Source organism: Xenopus tropicalis, chromosome 2 (assembly GCF_000004195.4).
Source record: "Xenopus tropicalis strain Nigerian chromosome 2, UCB_Xtro_10.0, whole genome shotgun sequence".
Classification (NCBI taxonomy): domain Eukaryota; kingdom Metazoa; phylum Chordata; class Amphibia; order Anura; family Pipidae; genus Xenopus; species Xenopus tropicalis.
The window spans coordinates 37,942,515-37,951,540 of NC_030678.2; the positions used below are offsets into that span (position 1 = coordinate 37,942,515).

General features: G+C 44.3%; 12 non-coding genes across 12 annotated transcripts; all 12 read left to right on the forward strand.

Moving 5' to 3' along the window:
• Positions 1 to 371: 371 nt before the first annotated feature.
• LOC116409091 lies at positions 372 to 586 on the forward strand. Its single transcript, XR_004221537.1, has one exon. It is a non-coding gene; the product is annotated as a small nucleolar RNA U3 (small nucleolar RNA).
• A 536-nt stretch (positions 587 to 1,122) lies between these two features.
• LOC116409092 lies at positions 1,123 to 1,337 on the forward strand. Its single transcript, XR_004221538.1, has one exon. It is a non-coding gene; the product is annotated as a small nucleolar RNA U3 (small nucleolar RNA).
• Positions 1,338 to 1,873: 536 nt separating this feature from the next.
• LOC116409093 lies at positions 1,874 to 2,088 on the forward strand. Its single transcript, XR_004221539.1, has one exon. It is a non-coding gene; the product is annotated as a small nucleolar RNA U3 (small nucleolar RNA).
• A 536-nt stretch (positions 2,089 to 2,624) lies between these two features.
• Positions 2,625 to 2,839, forward strand: LOC116409094. The gene has a single exon (XR_004221540.1). It is a non-coding gene; the product is annotated as a small nucleolar RNA U3 (small nucleolar RNA).
• Positions 2,840 to 3,375: 536 nt separating this feature from the next.
• On the forward strand, positions 3,376 to 3,590 carry LOC116409096. The gene has a single exon (XR_004221542.1). It is a non-coding gene; the product is annotated as a small nucleolar RNA U3 (small nucleolar RNA).
• Positions 3,591 to 4,126: 536 nt separating this feature from the next.
• On the forward strand, positions 4,127 to 4,341 carry LOC116409097. The gene has a single exon (XR_004221543.1). It is a non-coding gene; the product is annotated as a small nucleolar RNA U3 (small nucleolar RNA).
• Positions 4,342 to 4,877: 536 nt separating this feature from the next.
• On the forward strand, positions 4,878 to 5,092 carry LOC116409098. The gene has a single exon (XR_004221544.1). It is a non-coding gene; the product is annotated as a small nucleolar RNA U3 (small nucleolar RNA).
• A 536-nt stretch (positions 5,093 to 5,628) lies between these two features.
• On the forward strand, positions 5,629 to 5,843 carry LOC116409099. Its single transcript, XR_004221545.1, has one exon. It is a non-coding gene; the product is annotated as a small nucleolar RNA U3 (small nucleolar RNA).
• A 536-nt stretch (positions 5,844 to 6,379) lies between these two features.
• LOC116409100 lies at positions 6,380 to 6,594 on the forward strand. The gene has a single exon (XR_004221546.1). It is a non-coding gene; the product is annotated as a small nucleolar RNA U3 (small nucleolar RNA).
• A 536-nt stretch (positions 6,595 to 7,130) lies between these two features.
• LOC116409105 lies at positions 7,131 to 7,346 on the forward strand. Its single transcript, XR_004221551.1, has one exon. It is a non-coding gene; the product is annotated as a small nucleolar RNA U3 (small nucleolar RNA).
• A 535-nt stretch (positions 7,347 to 7,881) lies between these two features.
• On the forward strand, positions 7,882 to 8,096 carry LOC116409101. Its single transcript, XR_004221547.1, has one exon. It is a non-coding gene; the product is annotated as a small nucleolar RNA U3 (small nucleolar RNA).
• A 535-nt stretch (positions 8,097 to 8,631) lies between these two features.
• LOC116409103 lies at positions 8,632 to 8,846 on the forward strand. Its single transcript, XR_004221549.1, has one exon. It is a non-coding gene; the product is annotated as a small nucleolar RNA U3 (small nucleolar RNA).
• Positions 8,847 to 9,026: the final 180 nt, after the last annotated feature.

Below are 9,026 nucleotides of genomic sequence, written 5' to 3' on the forward strand. Positions count from 1 at the left end.
CTAAGCCTCCAATAGTCTAGTACTTAAGGAATTCTATACCGGAAACAAATGCGATCTGTCCTGAAATTTAACAGAGCCCATGCTACAAAAGAAATGTTCACCTACATGAAAGAGAAGACAAAGTTAGATCTTTGATGTCTTTTCATTTCTATCATCGCCAGGTGGAACGTTAAGGCCGTCATTTCAGCAGGGATGCTTTTGCACCTTGTTCCATATCCATGTTTCAATACCATGGAATACGAGTAAGAAGAGCGCCGTTTGGAAAAAAGGCATTCCGTCTTAATCCTTGACCTACGATTAGAAAAATCTCGTCGCCCTATGATTAAGTATGGGTAGAAAAAAGGTGAGGAGCTGCTGACAGCCAGCTTGTTAGGACTATACTTTCAGGGATCATTTCTATAGGATTTGGAGGGCGAAATGTGCTTGAAAGTGTCCAAACTTGCTCACCATGATGATGTGATTGAGCGTTTTCTTCCTGTCCCGATACGTGCTGGCAGCTCTGCCGTGGCAGTTGTTGCCTGTTACTGATGAGTTTCCTGTTCTTTTCAGAAGGAGAACAGGAGGAAGAGAACCCAATCTGAGTGGTGGTTTCCTGTACGGTTGTAAGAGTAGACCCAGCGTCGTTTGTCTTGCATGCAAGCGTTTTGAGTTTGTGAAACGCATCTCTCTCAAGAGTCGAATGTCCGAGTGCCTTTGCTAAACTGTATGGCAGGTGGGTGGGGGGCTGTTTCCATCTCCTCATTTGATAATGCTAAGCCTCCAATAGTCTAGTACTTAAGGAATTCTATACCGGAAACAAATGCGATCTGTCCTGAAATTTAACAGAGCCCATGCTACAAAAGAAATGTTCACCTACATGAAAGAGAAGACAAAGTTAGATCTTTGATGTCTTTTCATTTCTATCATCGCCAGGTGGAACGTTAAGGCCGTCATTTCAGCAGGGATGCTTTTGCACCTTGTTCCATATCCATGTTTCAATACCATGGAATACGAGTAAGAAGAGCGCCGTTTGGAAAAAAGGCATTCCGTCTTAATCCTTGACCTACGATTAGAAAAATCTCGTCGCCCTATGATTAAGTATGGGTAGAAAAAAGGTGAGGAGCTGCTGACAGCCAGCTTGTTAGGACTATACTTTCAGGGATCATTTCTATAGGATTTGGAGGGCGAAATGTGCTTGAAAGTGTCCAAACTTGCTCACCATGATGATGTGATTGAGCGTTTTCTTCCTGTCCCGATACGTGCTGGCAGCTCTGCCGTGGCAGTTGTTGCCTGTTACTGATGAGTTTCCTGTTCTTTTCAGAAGGAGAACAGGAGGAAGAGAACCCAATCTGAGTGGTGGTTTCCTGTACGGTTGTAAGAGTAGACCCAGCGTCGTTTGTCTTGCATGCAAGCGTTTTGAGTTTGTGAAACGCATCTCTCTCAAGAGTCGAATGTCCGAGTGCCTTTGCTAAACTGTATGGCAGGTGGGTGGGGGGCTGTTTCCATCTCCTCATTTGATAATGCTAAGCCTCCAATAGTCTAGTACTTAAGGAATTCTATACCGGAAACAAATGCGATCTGTCCTGAAATTTAACAGAGCCCATGCTACAAAAGAAATGTTCACCTACATGAAAGAGAAGACAAAGTTAGATCTTTGATGTCTTTTCATTTCTATCATCGCCAGGTGGAACGTTAAGGCCGTCATTTCAGCAGGGATGCTTTTGCACCTTGTTCCATATCCATGTTTCAATACCATGGAATACGAGTAAGAAGAGCGCCGTTTGGAAAAAAGGCATTCCGTCTTAATCCTTGACCTACGATTAGAAAAATCTCGTCGCCCTATGATTAAGTATGGGTAGAAAAAAGGTGAGGAGCTGCTGACAGCCAGCTTGTTAGGACTATACTTTCAGGGATCATTTCTATAGGATTTGGAGGGCGAAATGTGCTTGAAAGTGTCCAAACTTGCTCACCATGATGATGTGATTGAGCGTTTTCTTCCTGTCCCGATACGTGCTGGCAGCTCTGCCGTGGCAGTTGTTGCCTGTTACTGATGAGTTTCCTGTTCTTTTCAGAAGGAGAACAGGAGGAAGAGAACCCAATCTGAGTGGTGGTTTCCTGTACGGTTGTAAGAGTAGACCCAGCGTCGTTTGTCTTGCATGCAAGCGTTTTGAGTTTGTGAAACGCATCTCTCTCAAGAGTCGAATGTCCGAGTGCCTTTGCTAAACTGTATGGCAGGTGGGTGGGGGGCTGTTTCCATCTCCTCATTTGATAATGCTAAGCCTCCAATAGTCTAGTACTTAAGGAATTCTATACCGGAAACAAATGCGATCTGTCCTGAAATTTAACAGAGCCCATGCTACAAAAGAAATGTTCACCTACATGAAAGAGAAGACAAAGTTAGATCTTTGATGTCTTTTCATTTCTATCATCGCCAGGTGGAACGTTAAGGCCGTCATTTCAGCAGGGATGCTTTTGCACCTTGTTCCATATCCATGTTTCAATACCATGGAATACGAGTAAGAAGAGCGCCGTTTGGAAAAAAGGCATTCCGTCTTAATCCTTGACCTACGATTAGAAAAATCTCGTCGCCCTATGATTAAGTATGGGTAGAAAAAAGGTGAGGAGCTGCTGACAGCCAGCTTGTTAGGACTATACTTTCAGGGATCATTTCTATAGGATTTGGAGGGCGAAATGTGCTTGAAAGTGTCCAAACTTGCTCACCATGATGATGTGATTGAGCGTTTTCTTCCTGTCCCGATACGTGCTGGCAGCTCTGCCGTGGCAGTTGTTGCCTGTTACTGATGAGTTTCCTGTTCTTTTCAGAAGGAGAACAGGAGGAAGAGAACCCAATCTGAGTGGTGGTTTCCTGTACGGTTGTAAGAGTAGACCCAGCGTCGTTTGTCTTGCATGCAAGCGTTTTGAGTTTGTGAAACGCATCTCTCTCAAGAGTCGAATGTCCGAGTGCCTTTGCTAAACTGTATGGCAGGTGGGTGGGGGGCTGTTTCCATCTCCTCATTTGATAATGCTAAGCCTCCAATAGTCTAGTACTTAAGGAATTCTATACCGGAAACAAATGCGATCTGTCCTGAAATTTAACAGAGCCCATGCTACAAAAGAAATGTTCACCTACATGAAAGAGAAGACAAAGTTAGATCTTTGATGTCTTTTCATTTCTATCATCGCCAGGTGGAACGTTAAGGCCGTCATTTCAGCAGGGATGCTTTTGCACCTTGTTCCATATCCATGTTTCAATACCATGGAATACGAGTAAGAAGAGCGCCGTTTGGAAAAAAGGCATTCCGTCTTAATCCTTGACCTACGATTAGAAAAATCTCGTCGCCCTATGATTAAGTATGGGTAGAAAAAAGGTGAGGAGCTGCTGACAGCCAGCTTGTTAGGACTATACTTTCAGGGATCATTTCTATAGGATTTGGAGGGCGAAATGTGCTTGAAAGTGTCCAAACTTGCTCACCATGATGATGTGATTGAGCGTTTTCTTCCTGTCCCGATACGTGCTGGCAGCTCTGCCGTGGCAGTTGTTGCCTGTTACTGATGAGTTTCCTGTTCTTTTCAGAAGGAGAACAGGAGGAAGAGAACCCAATCTGAGTGGTGGTTTCCTGTACGGTTGTAAGAGTAGACCCAGCGTCGTTTGTCTTGCATGCAAGCGTTTTGAGTTTGTGAAACGCATCTCTCTCAAGAGTCGAATGTCCGAGTGCCTTTGCTAAACTGTATGGCAGGTGGGTGGGGGGCTGTTTCCATCTCCTCATTTGATAATGCTAAGCCTCCAATAGTCTAGTACTTAAGGAATTCTATACCGGAAACAAATGCGATCTGTCCTGAAATTTAACAGAGCCCATGCTACAAAAGAAATGTTCACCTACATGAAAGAGAAGACAAAGTTAGATCTTTGATGTCTTTTCATTTCTATCATCGCCAGGTGGAACGTTAAGGCCGTCATTTCAGCAGGGATGCTTTTGCACCTTGTTCCATATCCATGTTTCAATACCATGGAATACGAGTAAGAAGAGCGCCGTTTGGAAAAAAGGCATTCCGTCTTAATCCTTGACCTACGATTAGAAAAATCTCGTCGCCCTATGATTAAGTATGGGTAGAAAAAAGGTGAGGAGCTGCTGACAGCCAGCTTGTTAGGACTATACTTTCAGGGATCATTTCTATAGGATTTGGAGGGCGAAATGTGCTTGAAAGTGTCCAAACTTGCTCACCATGATGATGTGATTGAGCGTTTTCTTCCTGTCCCGATACGTGCTGGCAGCTCTGCCGTGGCAGTTGTTGCCTGTTACTGATGAGTTTCCTGTTCTTTTCAGAAGGAGAACAGGAGGAAGAGAACCCAATCTGAGTGGTGGTTTCCTGTACGGTTGTAAGAGTAGACCCAGCGTCGTTTGTCTTGCATGCAAGCGTTTTGAGTTTGTGAAACGCATCTCTCTCAAGAGTCGAATGTCCGAGTGCCTTTGCTAAACTGTATGGCAGGTGGGTGGGGGGCTGTTTCCATCTCCTCATTTGATAATGCTAAGCCTCCAATAGTCTAGTACTTAAGGAATTCTATACCGGAAACAAATGCGATCTGTCCTGAAATTTAACAGAGCCCATGCTACAAAAGAAATGTTCACCTACATGAAAGAGAAGACAAAGTTAGATCTTTGATGTCTTTTCATTTCTATCATCGCCAGGTGGAACGTTAAGGCCGTCATTTCAGCAGGGATGCTTTTGCACCTTGTTCCATATCCATGTTTCAATACCATGGAATACGAGTAAGAAGAGCGCCGTTTGGAAAAAAGGCATTCCGTCTTAATCCTTGACCTACGATTAGAAAAATCTCGTCGCCCTATGATTAAGTATGGGTAGAAAAAAGGTGAGGAGCTGCTGACAGCCAGCTTGTTAGGACTATACTTTCAGGGATCATTTCTATAGGATTTGGAGGGCGAAATGTGCTTGAAAGTGTCCAAACTTGCTCACCATGATGATGTGATTGAGCGTTTTCTTCCTGTCCCGATACGTGCTGGCAGCTCTGCCGTGGCAGTTGTTGCCTGTTACTGATGAGTTTCCTGTTCTTTTCAGAAGGAGAACAGGAGGAAGAGAACCCAATCTGAGTGGTGGTTTCCTGTATGGTTGTAAGAGTAGACCCAGCGTCGTTTGTCTTGCATGCAAGCGTTTTGAGTTTGTGAAACGCATCTCTCTCAAGAGTCGAATGTCCGAGTGCCTTTGCTAAACTGTATGGCAGGTGGGTGGGGGGCTGTTTCCATCTCCTCATTTGATAATGCTAAGCCTCCAATAGTCTAGTACTTAAGGAATTCTATACCGGAAACAAATGCGATCTGTCCTGAAATTTAACAGAGCCCATGCTACAAAAGAAATGTTCACCTACATGAAAGAGAAGACAAAGTTAGATCTTTGATGTCTTTTCATTTCTATCATCGCCAGGTGGAACGTTAAGGCCGTCATTTCAGCAGGGATGCTTTTGCACCTTGTTCCATATCCATGTTTCAATACCATGGAATACGAGTAAGAAGAGCGCCGTTTGGAAAAAAGGCATTCCGTCTTAATCCTTGACCTACGATTAGAAAAATCTCGTCGCCCTATGATTAAGTATGGGTAGAAAAAAGGTGAGGAGCTGCTGACAGCCAGCTTGTTAGGACTATACTTTCAGGGATCATTTCTATAGGATTTGGAGGGCGAAATGTGCTTGAAAGTGTCCAAACTTGCTCACCATGATGATGTGATTGAGCGTTTTCTTCCTGTCCCGATACGTGCTGGCAGCTCTGCCGTGGCAGTTGTTGCCTGTTACTGATGAGTTTCCTGTTCTTTTCAGAAGGAGAACAGGAGGAAGAGAACCCAATCTGAGTGGTGGTTTCCTGTACGGTTGTAAGAGTAGACCCAGCGTCGTTTGTCTTGCATGCAAGCGTTTTGAGTTTGTGAAACGCATCTCTCTCAAGAGTCGAATGTCCGAGTGCCTTTGCTAAACTGTATGGCAGGTGGGTGGGGGGCTGTTTCCATCTCCTCATTTGATAATGCTAAGCCTCCAATAGTCTAGTACTTAAGGAATTCTATACCGGAAACAAATGCGATCTGTCCTGAAATTTAACAGAGCCCATGCTACAAAAGAAATGTTCACCTACATGAAAGAGAAGACAAAGTTAGATCTTTGATGTCTTTTCATTTCTATCATCGCCAGGTGGAACGTTAAGGCCGTCATTTCAGCAGGGATGCTTTTGCACCTTGTTCCATATCCATGTTTCAATACCATGGAATACGAGTAAGAAGAGCGCCGTTTGGAAAAAAGGCATTCCGTCTTAATCCTTGACCTACGATTAGAAAAATCTCGTCGCCCTATGATTAAGTATGGGTAGAAAAAAGGTGAGGAGCTGCTGACAGCCAGCTTGTTAGGACTATACTTTCAGGGATCATTTCTATAGGATTTGGAGGGCGAAATGTGCTTGAAAGTGTCCAAACTTGCTCACCATGATGATGTGATTGAGCGTTTTCTTCCTGTCCCGATACGTGCTGGCAGCTCTGCCGTGGCAGTTGTTGCCTGTTACTGATGAGTTTCCTGTTCTTTTCAGAAGGAGAACAGGAGGAAGAGAACCCAATCTGAGTGGTGGTTTCCTGTACGGTTGTAAGAGTAGACCCAGCGTCGTTTGTCTTGCATGCAAGCGTTTTTGAGTTTGTGAAACGCATCTCTCTCAAGAGTCGAATGTCCGAGTGCCTTTGCTAAACTGTATGGCAGGTGGGTGGGGGGCTGTTTCCATCTCCTCATTTGATAATGCTAAGCCTCCAATAGTCTAGTACTTAAGGAATTCTATACCGGAAACAAATGCGATCTGTCCTGAAATTTAACAGAGCCCATGCTACAAAAGAAATGTTCACCTACATGAAGAGAAGACAAAGTTAGATCTTTGATGTCTTTTCATTTCTATCATCGCCAGGTGGAACGTTAAGGCCGTCATTTCAGCAGGGATGCTTTTGCACCTTGTTCCATATCCATGTTTCAATACCATGGAATACGAGTAAGAAGAGCGCCGTTTGGAAAAAAGGCATTCCGTCTTAATCCTTGACCTACGATTAGAAAAATCTCGTCGCCCTATGATTAAGTATGGGTAGAAAAAAGGTGAGGAGCTGCTGACAGCCAGCTTGTTAGGACTATACTTTCAGGGATCATTTCTATAGGATTTGGAGGGCGAAATGCTGCTTGAAAGTGTCCAAACTTGCTCACCATGATGATGTGATTGAGCGTTTTCTTCCTGTCCCGATACGTGCTGGCAGCTCTGCCGTGGCAGTTGTTGCCTGTTACTGATGAGTTTCCTGTTCTTTTCAGAAGGAGAACAGGAGGAAGAGAACCCAATCTGAGTGGTGGTTTCCTGTACGGTTGTAAGAGTAGACCCAGCGTCGTTTGTCTTGCATGCAAGCGTTTTGAGTTTGTGAAACGCATCTCTCTCAAGAGTCGAATGTCCGAGTGCCTTTGCTAAACTGTATGGCAGGTGGGTGGGGGGCTGTTTCCATCTCCTCATTTGATAATGCTAAGCCTCCAATAGTCTAGTACTTAAGGAATTCTATACCGGAAACAAATGCGATCTGTCCTGAAATTTAACAGAGCCCATGCTACAAAAGAAATGTTCACCTACATGAAAGAGAAGACAAAGTAGATCTTTGATGTCTTTTCATTTCTATCATCGCCAGGTGGAACGTTAAGGCCGTCATTTCAGCAGGGATGCTTTTGCACCTTGTTCCATATCCATGTTTCAATACCATGGAATACGAGTAAGAAGAGCGCCGTTTTGGAAAAAAGGCATTCCGTCTTAATCCTTGACCTACGATTAGAAAATCTCGTCGCCCTATGATTAAGTATGGGTAGAAAAAAGGTGAGGAGCTGCTGACAGCCAGCTTGTTAGGACTATACTTTCAGGGATCATTTCTATAGGATTTGGAGGGCGAAATGTGCTTGAAAGTGTCCAAACTTGCTCACCATGATGATGTGATTGAGCGTTTTCTTCCTGTCCCGATACGTGCTGGCAGCTCTGCCGTGGCAGTTGTTGCCTGTTACTGATGAGTTTCCTGTTCTTTTCAGAAGGAGAACAGGAGGAAGAGAACCCAATCTGAGTGGTGGTTTCCTGTATGGTTGTAAGAGTAGACCCAGCGTCGTTTGTCTTGCATGCAAGCGTTTTGAGTTTGTGAAACGCGTCTCTCTCAAGAGTCGAATGTCCGAGTGCCTTTGCTAAACTGTATGGCAGGTGGGTGGGGGGCTGTTTCCATCTCCTCATTTGATAATGCTAAGCCTCCAATAGTCTAGTACTTAAGGAATTCTATACCGGAAACAAATGCGATCTGTCCTGAAATTTAACAGAGCCCATGCTACAAAAGAAATGTTCACCTACATGAAAGAGAAGACAAAGTTAGATCTTTGATGTCTTTTCATTTCTATCATCGCTAGGTGGAACGTTAAGGCCGTCATTTCAGCAGGGATGCTTTTGCACCTTGTTCCATATCCATGTTTCAATACCATGGAATACGAGTAAGAAGAGCGCCGTTTGGAAAAAGGCATTCCGTCTTAATCCTTGACCTACGATTAGAAAAATCTCGTCGCCCTATGATTAAGTATGGGTAGAAAAAAGGTGAGGAGCTGCTGACAGCCAGCTTGTTAGGACTATACTTTCAGGAATCATTTCTATAGGATTTGGAGGGCGAAATGTGCTTGAAAGTGTCCAAACTTGCTCACCATGATGATGTGATTGAGCGTTTTCTTCCTTTCCCGATACGTGCTGGCAGCTCTGCCGTGGCAGTTGTTGCCTGTTACTGATGAGTTTCCTGTTCTTTTCAGAAGGAGAACAGGAGGAAGAGAACCCAATCTGAGTGGTGGTTTCCTGTATGGTTGTAAGAGTAGACCCAGCGTCGTTTGTCTTGCATGCAAGCGTTTTGAGTTTGTGAAACGCATCTCTCTCAAGAGTCGAATGTCCGAGTGCCTTTGCTAAACTGTATGGCAGGTGGGTGGGGGGCTGTTTCCATCTCCTCATTTGATAATGCTAAGCCTCCAATAG